Here is a 10,493-nt window from a genome sequence, read left to right as displayed (position 1 = left end):
CAATACCAAAGAAACGCCTGGAAATGATGAAGTGAGTAATTACAAAAGCACTTAAAGCCACGGGACGAGTCTGTCCGGCTGTGCCCGTCACGGCGACGCGCGGAGCGGGGGGGCAGCGCCTTTGGGTCGGATCTTGAGGGTCGAAGCGTTCCGGCCCCGAGTCCAGTTACGCACAGCTTGGCCCGGGGCAGAGCCCGGACGGTGCCGTCAACTGCGGTGGTGCCCGGCTGGGTCAGAATCTGGCACCTCCCAGTCCGTCGTCGGGCGCAAGGAAGGATTTCCTGTGCCGGGGCGGGTCAGAGCTGGCGATTTCGCGGGACAGAGCTGGCGAACCTCTCTAGATAGAGCCAGTGATCCCCCAGGATACCGGCGGTATTCTCTCGGGATAACAGCTGTGATCTCCCAGTTTGGAACTTGTGATCGCCTGGGATAACAACAGTAAGCCCCAGGACAACAGCACTGATTCCCTGGGGTGACAGCCGTGATCTCCCAGTTTGGAGTTTGTGATCTCCTGCGACAGAATTGCCATTTACCCTTTTGGAGCCAGGCGGGGCTCGAACCTGTAACTCTGAGGTTCCCGGCCCAGAGCGCTGTCCCTGCGCCGTCCTCCCGGCGCGCCCCCCGCCACGCCCCTATCTCCGCGGCCGGGGCGTGGCTCAGGGGCAGCGCCGCCGTCTGCGGGGCGGCGGGTTAGAGGTTCGAGCCCCGGGGCTGCCTAGATGGCGAGCTGTGGCATCGTAACCACCCAACCGGCCTGGAGTTCAGAGCCTGGAGGAAACAGCTCGGCGCGGCTGTGACTGCTAGGAACGCGTTATGCGCATCATTCACTGTGCAAATTAAGCGCAATTACTCCAACAGGAAAAACTCGAGCTGCAGCTGTTGGGTTTGTGTGTTTCCTGCACAACTCAGGCAAACAGAATGGAAAAATGGGAGTTCAGGTTTGGCAAAACATCGCCAAATGATTTCCAACACTTCAGAGGGGTGGGGTAAGAAAAGCTCTCTGTGCTTTGTGAATGAGAAATTTGTGGAAGAAAAAAGGGGAAAAAGGCAGCAATAGATTAGGGGGCACCTGGAGTTGAACCAGGGACCTTCTGATCTGCAGTCAAATGCTCTACCACTGAGCTATACCCCCTTACACAGGAGTTGCACCTGGGAGATAGGAAAATGTTTCTTGGGAAAGAAAAATCTTTTGCTGTCCACAAATTGGATTTCTTTCCTTCACACTCCCCTGTGCAGATCAGGGAGTGCCTCGTAAAGCTACAGGGAGTTAAATGTGATAAATGGTGGTAAAAATGAGAAATTCTGGTGGATCCGATGCCTGCAGTGAATTTCAAACACAGAAAAGCTCACACAGGCAGGGAGTCGTTCTCACACATGGCACAACCCCTGCATTTCCCCAACACTCAGGGATTGCATTCTGAAGCTCAGAACCAATTCCGAGTGCACAGAGCCAGCTTACGGCTCCTACTAGAGCTCTCCACGTGTTTTCTGGGAAAGATTTGGGCAAAAGGCAGGTGGAAAGGGTAAAAGAAGAGGGGGCACCTGGAGTTGAACCAGAGACCTCTTCATTTGCCATCAAATGCTCTACCAGTGAGCTATACCCCCTGACACAGCTATTGCACCTGGGAGACTGGAAAACATTTCTTGGGAAGGAAAAATCTTTGTTTGTCCATGAATTGGATTTCTTTCCTTGACAGCTGCAGGGAGCGCCTGATAAAGCTACATGGAGTTAAATGTGATAAATGATGGTAAAAATGAAATTTTACTTACAATTTAATAAATAAAATAAATGATTAAGAAATAAAATCAAATAATAAATAAGATAAAAAAGTAGTTCTGTTGGTGATTACAGAGAATTAAGGACAGAGAAGAGCACACACAGCGAGTGGTTAGAGCAGAATCCCAAAACTTTTCCAGCTGAACTTCTGTTCCTTGGATGCTGGAGCTCAGAACCAGCTCCCCACAAGCTCAGAGCTCTCCATTGATTTTTCCTGTGGCAAATTTTTGGCAAAAGGCAGGTGGAAAGAAGGAAAAAAAAGAGGGGGCACCTGGAGTTGAACCAGGGACCTCTTGATCTGCAGTCAAATGCTCTACCACTGAGCTATACCCCCTCTTCTTTTCTTAGTAAAATAAAACACTCCAAGGATGTTTTTCCCCAAATCCCTGAGTTTTCTGTGCCTGAGGATTTGGTTTGTGCTGCAGAACCTATGGGGCAGCAGCAGCCACAGAGTCACTGCACTCCAGCATGGGTCCTTGGCCCAGTTCCTTCCTAGCTCCTTCCCTTCCTGGGAAAAAACATAAGAAACAATGAAAAATAAGGGCAAAAAATATAAGTAGTAGAAAAAAAGTGGAAAAGTTATAAGAAAAAGGCCTCATAAAATCAGGTCTGCTCTGTTATGTTGTAATTTCTTCTGAGGAAAGCCTATGCCTTGCAGGTTCCCATGTCAAAGCAATCCTCTGTGAGCAGTTGGTTACCATAACAACCTATTCCTGGGTGAAAAAACAACCTACACCTGAATAAACTGTTTTTACACTGTTAGAAAAATGAAAATTATGTCTCACAAACAACTTTTCCTGCATGTACCCACTGGGGGTTTAAGTTACCAATCAATACAGAATAACAACTTGATACTAACCAATAATTGGCAAAAGAGCTGCTGACCAGTTAGTCACACATGAGGTCTGTAAAACTGTATAAAAACTGTATTAAATATATAAAATAGTATTAAAATGTATAAAATTTATAAAAACATAACTTTATTAGTTACGTGAATGAAGAATGGGCATTTTCCATCATGAAGAAAATGGAGTCCTGAGTGGTTTATTCCAATACCGTCCCAGTCTGTCCCCTGAGTGCTCTGAACCTTGGAGTCCCTGACATTTTCCCCCAGATTTCATCTCGGTCTGCAACAGGGAAAAGAATGAGCAGAAGACGCTGAGCTGCCATTCCAGCAACCACACCCCCAAAATCCCCAGGGAAAAGCAGCAAAAAGAAGAGGGGGCACCTGGAGTTGAACCAGGGACCTCTTGATCTGCAGTCAAATGCTCTACCACTGAGCTATACCCCCAATGCTGCAGCTACTTCTGGGAGATAGGAGAATGTTTCTTATGAAAGAAAAATCTGCTGCCCACAAACTGGATTTCTTTCCTTGACACCCCCCTGTGCACCTTAATGTACCTACCAAAAGCCGTACATGGAGTTAAATGTGCTAAATGGGGGTAAAAATGAGAAATTCTGGTAGATCTGGTGTCTGTAGAGAATTAAAGACCAGCAAAGCTCACACAGACAGCGAGTGGTCACTCAGACATACAACAACCCCTGCACTCACCCAACACTCCGGCCCTCCTTCCTTACATGCTGGAGCTCAGAACCAACTCAGAGTGCACAGCACAAGTTCAGAGCTCTCCATCGATTTTTCCCGGGGCAAATTTTTGGCAAAAGGCAGGTGGAAAGAAGGAAAAAAAGAGACAGCACCTGGAGTTGAACCAGGGACCTCTTAATCCACAGTCAAGTGCTCTACCACTGAGCCATGCCCCCTGCTGTTAAAGGGAGGTGGGGGGCTCACTAGAAAGATTAAAAAGCATTTCCCGGAAAAGAGAGAAACTCTTTCCTTATGTAGGTTGGATCCCTGTCCTTGACAGCTCCTGTGCAGCCCAATGTCCCTGGTGAAGGTACAGGGAGTTAAATGGGATAAAAGATGGCAAGAGTGTTTGCTTTCATTCCATTTCCCATTCCTGATCCAGTCCAGGATTTCCCCCATTCCATCTCCTGCCTGGATCCAGCTCAGGTTTCCTCCCATTCTGTATACTGGCTATTATCCCGTCCGGGTTTTCCTCCCGACCACATCCCACCCTGATCTAATCCAGGTTTTCACCCATTCCATCTATCAGCTGCAATTCAGTCCAGGTTTTCACCAAAAAATCCATATTCCAGGCATGATCCAGTGCAGGTTTTCCAGGTCTCCGCCCCGATCCAGTCTGGGTTTTCTTCCATTCCTATCACATCCAAATCCTGTCCAGGCGTTCCTCTCTTCCATTTCCTGACCCCGATCCAGTCTGGGTTTTGGGATCCTGCCTCTAATCCTGTCCCGGATCTTCCCAATGGTGCATTCCAGCCCAGATACAGTAGAGTATTTTTAGGGTCTTATCAGGGCACTTTGAGGATTTTTAGGGTAATTTCAGAGGCCCTTTAAGACTACTCAGGGTATTTTTAGGAACTTTTTAAAAAGGTTTTATATCTTACCAGTTTCCTGTTCTTCTGCTCCAAGCAGTTAATGTAAAAAGAAAGCACTGCTATTTTTCTGAAGAGCTTTCTTCTATAACAAGCCCTTTACACCCCTTGAATTCAAGTCAGAGAGGTCAAACAGCTGCAGCTGCTCTGAGGGCTTTTATACCCGGTGGGATTTGCCCCCTCCCTTTTCCTGGGTGCCATGGGAACGAGAGGTGGGCATCATCAGGGGTATATTAACCCCAGCCGTGGCTGAGGGGCTTCATTCCCTCTCTGGGATGTGCTGGGGTAAGAGCTCTCCTCTCATTTCAGTGAAGAGGCTCTTTCAGCTTGTTTTCAGTAGGGGTTTCTGGGCATCTAAAGCAACAGAGGTTTGGAAGATTCTGTGAAGAAAACAGCATGGAATGCAGGGAGTATTTAGGTTCATAACTTTGGGGTTTGTGTTTAGGGGTGATAAAGCACATTTGTCTGTTTGGGTTCGTTCTTATTTTGTTTTGTCTTTTTTTTTTTTTTTTTTTTTTTTAGGAGGAGCACAGCTTCCAGAGACTTCAGGTTGTGTTAAGAATAACGCTTTTTGCAGCAGATTCATTGTGTCACAAGAGGGATCTGCCCAGTGTCAAAGATATTTGAGATTGTGGCTTCAGGTGAGTTGAGGATTGTGATTAAGAGAGGGAGGGTGAGCAGATATACAGTTAGGAGTTAATTGTGGGCAGGGGGAGGGAGGTTTGAAGACAGCAGGTTGGGAAAGGGTGTTTATTTGAGGACACTTCCCCCCCCCCCCCCCCCCCCCCCCCAAGGCTTCTCAGAAGTCTAGCAGAGGCATTGCCATGTCTTACAGCACACAAGGTCATCCAGTGCACTCACAGGAATGCCATTTAACTTTGCCTTTCTCTAACCCACTAATGAAGGCCTCAGCCTTGGAATCAGGATGAAGCTGGAGCCTGAAGGAGCCAGGCACACTCAGGAGAGGGCAAGTAGCTGACTTGCTAGGATTTGGCCCACATAAGTCTGAACTCATACTTTGGTTTTGGTTTTTTTAATTATAGCTGACCAAGAGGCTAACAGGCAATCAATCACAGGGCCCTCTGAGGCAGACTCATTTTAGGTGCAACATGGATTCACATCACTGATCATCCAAAAGATAAGTTGGGGGCCACGGCCTGGAGATGGGATGATGGGAGAGTAGCAGATTGGGAGTTCTTGAGATAGATTTAAAAATCAGCAGAGGGAAAAGCAATCTTCTCCAAGGGCCTCTTAGGACACCTAAAGGGAGAGCTCTACTTTTGATGGCAGCTTTCAGGCAGGCAGTGCAGAACAGCTCTGGTCTGTGTCCTGTTGTCCGGTGTGCCGTGTTCCCTAGTGTGTCTTTGGGGTCCCTTTTGCCTTCTCCCCTCGAGGCCCTCACCACAAGCATGATGTGTCGTGTTTCATGTCCCCCTGTTTGTCACGTTCTGTGTCATGGGTGTGTGCACACATTTGTGCCGGAGCTGTTCTGCCCTGCCGCATGGCCTGCTGCAATAGGACAAGTCCCAGAGACTTGATGTTTATGGGGTATTGCCAGACTCTAGATGATATTCCTAGATAGACACAAGATGTTTGGAGCTGTGAAGTTATCCTGCAGCCCTTTGACTTTTGTCCTCACTTTCAGATGCAGAGGATAAAATCCAGGGCAAAATCCATCCCCCCATCCTGGGGGAGGAGGTTCCCCCGAGCAGGTCAGTCGCTGTTTGTCTCTGCAGGGGGAGTGTAAAGTGTGACTCTGTTACAGCACTGTTCTTTTTCTTTTTAGGAAGTAAAGCTGGATATCAGCAGTCAAGGTGAGATGGGCAAGGCTGGCATTGAGTAGCTTACAGAAGCAGTTGTTATTGCTCAAGTCTCACTTTCTGGTGCAACTCTAAGCATCTATTCCTGTTTCTGCACTTTAGGCAATCCACTCAGAGCATGCCAAGCCCCAGTTACCCACCGGCCGATGCACTGGGTTTGCCGCTCTCCTGAGCCCTGCAGAAGTATCACAGCACTGTGATGAAGCCTCTGCCTTTTCTATTTAAAGGTGTCACCAGGGTGGCCTTCAGCAATGGCGGAGGAGTTGCGGTGAGTCAGGGAAGTAGGGAGGAGGAGCGAGGGTCCACTCAGGTTTCAGCAATGCAACATCACCTCCTCTCTTTTATCCCAGGCCTACCCTGCGACAACGGTGTCAGCCTCTGAGCGAGGCCGAAGCATACGGCCCCAGGAGCTGGGCATTCTTAGGAGAATGGTGAGTAGCAGAATTGTTGGGTTTTGGCTAGTGTACTGCTGAGATCATGCATTGATATTTGGTTTTCTTTAATGTAGCTGGCTAAGAAACAACAGGAGGTTGTTGAACAACAGTGCTAGCAGGAACTTCCCAGATGTAGAGGCCGCCATCTTTTATACATGACATGGACCTGCATCCCCAGATATCTGAGAGATAAGTAGAGGGCTAAGACCCACAGAGGGGATGAAAGCAGGGTGCTGGTTTGGGAATTACTGGGAGGGGTTTCTGAGTCCGCTTTGGAGGTGGGGGGTGTTCATGAAGTGGCCCCTTAGGCCCCATAAAAGCAAAGTCTCACTTTTGCTCATAGTGCTGAGGTGCACAGGGCAGAGGAGTCCCGGTGTGTATTGTGTCACTTGTCTATTGTGCATTATGTGTTGTTTGGGTATCTCATGTCTTTTACCTTAGGCCTTTGAGGGGCCTGTCGGAAGCCCTGGCATCATTCTTAGCATCTGTGATCTCTGCATTCCTTGGCCTGGCACCTGGGCCATAGAACTTTTGACTCGGGTTATCAGACAGGCATCAGACTCTCTTTTCTCTTTAGAAGCATCCAGTCAGATGTCTTTTCAGGTCTTGTTCTCAGCTGTATGGACAGCTATGCCCCGCCAGTATCCATTATGGTGGATTAGGGCTTGTAGTAATATGAGGTTAGGTAGAGGATTCTGACCATAGGATTCCTAGGCATCCATCTTTGCTGTTCTTGGAATAAATCATTGAGTTTAGCATCTTCTACCTTCTCTGAGCCTCATCAGCTCACCATCAGTCTCACCTCGGTCATCTCCTTTTGCATTCTCTGTCCTTGCAGCCATTTTCCTTGCTAAGAGATTTCTGTCTGTGTCTTGTGTCCTTTGTTTGTCACGTCCTGTCCTGTGTCACGGGTGCCTGCACACATTTCTGCCGGAGCTGCTCTGCCCTGCTGCATAGCCTGGTGCAATAGGAGAGGGCCCGGGGACTTGGAATTTGTAATGTGGGGTGTAGTTGGACTCTAGATGGGATTTGTAGATGGACACAGGATATCTGGAGCTCCTCAGTTATCATGCAACAGTGTGACTCTTGTCCTAACCTTTTTGTCAGATTCAGATGTATTAAATCTGTGCCCGAGGGCCCCATCCCGGGTGAGGGGATTCCCCCGAGCAGGTGAGGCCCCATTTGTCTCTGCAGCAGAAGTGTGTATGGTGACTCTGTTACAGCTCTGTTCTTTGTTGTTCTTTTTAGGAAATAAATCTGGATACCAGCAGTCAATGTGAGCAGTGTAGAGAAGTGGTTGTTATTGCTCGGCTCTCAAGAACAACAATTTTTCAGCAGATTGATCATGTTGCAAGAGAGATCTTGTCTAGTGTCAAGGATGATGTTTGAGATTGAGGCTTCAGGTGAGTTGAGGATTGTGACTGGGAGAGGGAGGGTGATCGGGTATCCAGTTAGGAGTTCTTGGGAGGGGGCTTGCAGGCAGCAAGGTGAGAAAGGGTGTTTATTTGAGGACCCCCCACACACAAGGCTGTTCAGAAGCCTAGCAGAGGCATTCCCATGTCTTACAGCACACAAGGTCATCCAGTGCACTCACAGGAATGCCATTTAACTTTGCCTTTCTCTAACCCAGGTGCTACTCCTAATGAAGGCCACAGCCTTGGAATCAGGATGAAGCTGGAGCCTGAGGGAGCCAGGCACACTCAGGAGAGGGCAAGTAGCTGACTTGCAGGGATTTGGCCCACATAACTCTGGACTCCCACCATGGTTTTGGTTTTTTTAATTGTAGCTGACCAAGAGGCTCACAGGCCATCACAGAGCCCTCCGAGGCAGACTCATTTCAGGTGCAGCGTGGATTCACATCACCGATCATCCAAAAGATAAGTCGGGGGCTACGGCCTGGAGATGGGGGAGTAGCAGGTTGGAAATCCCTGGGACAGATTTAAAAATCGGCAGCGGGAAAAGCCATCTTCTCCAAGGGCCTCTTAGGACAGCTAAAGGGAGAGGCTGTACTTTTGATGGCAGCTTTCAGGCAGGCCGTGCAGAACAGCTCTGGTCTGTGTCGTGTTGTCCGGTGTGCCGTGTTCCCTAGTGTGTCTTTGGGGTCCCTTTTGCCTTCTTCCCTCGCGGCCCTCACCACAAGCATGATGTGTCGTGTTTAATGTCCCCCTGTTTGTCACGTTCTGTGTCACGGGTGTGTGCACACATTTGTGCCGGAGCTCTTCTGCCCTGCCGCATGGCCTGCTGCAGTAGGACAAACCATGGGGAGTTGGAATTTGTAATGTGGGCTGTATTTGGGCTCTAGATGCTATTCCTAGATTGACATAGGGCGTTTGAAGCTGGTGGGTTATCCTGGCGGTGTTTGACATATGTTCTAATTTATTTTCAGGTGCAGATGCATTCTATGTGTGGCAGAGGGTCAGGGTTAGGAGGTGCTAGGCCTTCTTCGGAGCACGGTGAGTAGCAGACTGGCGGGGTTTTGGCCGATGTGGTGCCAAGATCAGGCACTGATGTTTACTTTTCTTTACTACAGCGGTCTGAGAGACACCAGCCCGGTGCCAGCAGGACCTTCCCAGCTGACGAGGTGGCCTTTCTTTGCACCTGAGACCGGCATCCCCAGATGTCTGAGAGATAAGTAGAGGGCTGTGACCCACAGTGGGGATGAACGTGGGGTGCTGGGTCAGGACTCCTAAGACCTAAGGTGGGGGTCTGAGTTGGCTCTGGCCTGCATAGCCTGGTGCAATAGGAGAAGTCCTAGGGACTTGGAATTTGTCATGTGGGGTGTAGTTGGAATCTAGATGGGATTTGTGGATGGACACAGGATACCTGGAGCCCATAAGTTATCCTGTAGCCCTTTGACTTTCATCCTAACTTTCTTTTAGTTGCAGAAGGATAAATCCAGGGCGGAGCCCCCCATCCCGGGTGAGGGGATTCCCCCGTGAAGGTCAGTCACTCTTTGTCTCTGCAGAGGAAGCATAAATTGTGGCTGCTGCAACTCTGCTCTTTGTCTTTATTTTTAGGAAGTCAAGGCAGAGAGCAGCTGTCAAGGCTGAGTGGGCAAGGTGAGCATTGAGTAGGGTACCGAAGCAGTTGTTATTGCTGAGTTCTCAGTTTCTGGTGCAGCTCTAAGTATGTATTATTCCTCTCTTTATTTTAGATGGACTGCTTGCTATCTATCCTAGCCCAGCATGCCCATGCCAGGTGGGTTCAAGCTTAAGGTATCAGTATGGCATACTTGTCAGGGTTGGGAGGTTGTGTTTTCACAGTATCTCAGCATGCTTTTCAACTTTGTTTCTTTGCAGGTGCTGTCGCTGCCCTAGGCAGCGCGGGGAAGAGAGGAGGGCAGGTGACTCAGGGTTTAGGCAGGCTGATTACTAGGTGAGCGTTATGCAGCAGCATGCTAAGTGTGTACATTTTCTTTTTGCAGGTATCTTCCGGGTGGCCTCTGGAGTCAAATCAATACTTGAGGTGAGCTGGGGCAGGGGTGCGGAGGAGTCCTGGGGATTACTGTTTTTGAGGGCAATAGTCACCTCTTCTGTTTTGCCTTAGGTACGGTACCCTGGGGAGGCTTGTAGCCACAGCTTGGAAGCGGCAGCACCGAAGCACACACATTGAGAACATCTCAACGTCCACGTCTGACCGAGGATGGATTTTGTCCGTTTGTCTTACAAAAGCTAAGTGTCGGGGCCAGTGGTTGGGAGAAGGGGAAAAGCCTTTACTATCACAGGAGGCAATCTGATGTCATCTTAGCGGAGAGGTCTGTAGTGGGACGGGCTCCCTGGAAGTAAAGGGAGAGGGTTTCTCCTCAGCCTCACCAGAGCCTTTGCCGGGCCGGGCAGTTGCAACCCATCTCCACATTCTTGTGAACTTTGCGTCATCTGCCTTCCTCGACTTGATGTCGTCACGGCTCTTTCCCCCGTGGAGCTCGCCTTCAGGTCCGGAGCTGTAGCCACAGTCACCTGGCAGTCCACTTCCTTCTCTAGGCTTGCTGAGCCTCTCGAGCATCCTCCT

General features: G+C 49.2%; 4 non-coding genes across 4 annotated transcripts; all 4 read right to left on the bottom strand.

Moving 5' to 3' along the window:
* Positions 1-1,060: 1,060 nt before the first annotated feature.
* TRNAC-GCA (transfer RNA cysteine (anticodon GCA)) lies at positions 1,061-1,132 on the bottom strand. The gene has a single exon. It is a non-coding gene; the product is annotated as a tRNA-Cys (tRNA).
* A 907-nt stretch (positions 1,133-2,039) lies between these two features.
* Positions 2,040-2,111, bottom strand: TRNAC-GCA (transfer RNA cysteine (anticodon GCA)). The gene has a single exon. It is a non-coding gene; the product is annotated as a tRNA-Cys (tRNA).
* Positions 2,112-2,996: 885 nt separating this feature from the next.
* Positions 2,997-3,068, bottom strand: TRNAC-GCA (transfer RNA cysteine (anticodon GCA)). The gene has a single exon. It is a non-coding gene; the product is annotated as a tRNA-Cys (tRNA).
* A 398-nt stretch (positions 3,069-3,466) lies between these two features.
* TRNAH-GUG (transfer RNA histidin (anticodon GUG)) lies at positions 3,467-3,538 on the bottom strand. The gene has a single exon. It is a non-coding gene; the product is annotated as a tRNA-His (tRNA).
* Between the last annotated feature and the right edge of the window lie 6,955 nt (positions 3,539-10,493).

The sequence above is a fragment of the Melospiza georgiana genome, chromosome 28 (genome assembly GCF_028018845.1).
Source record: "Melospiza georgiana isolate bMelGeo1 chromosome 28, bMelGeo1.pri, whole genome shotgun sequence".
NCBI classification, from domain to species: Eukaryota; Metazoa; Chordata; class Aves; order Passeriformes; family Passerellidae; genus Melospiza; species Melospiza georgiana.
This window is presented reverse-complemented; position numbering and strand designations above follow the sequence as displayed.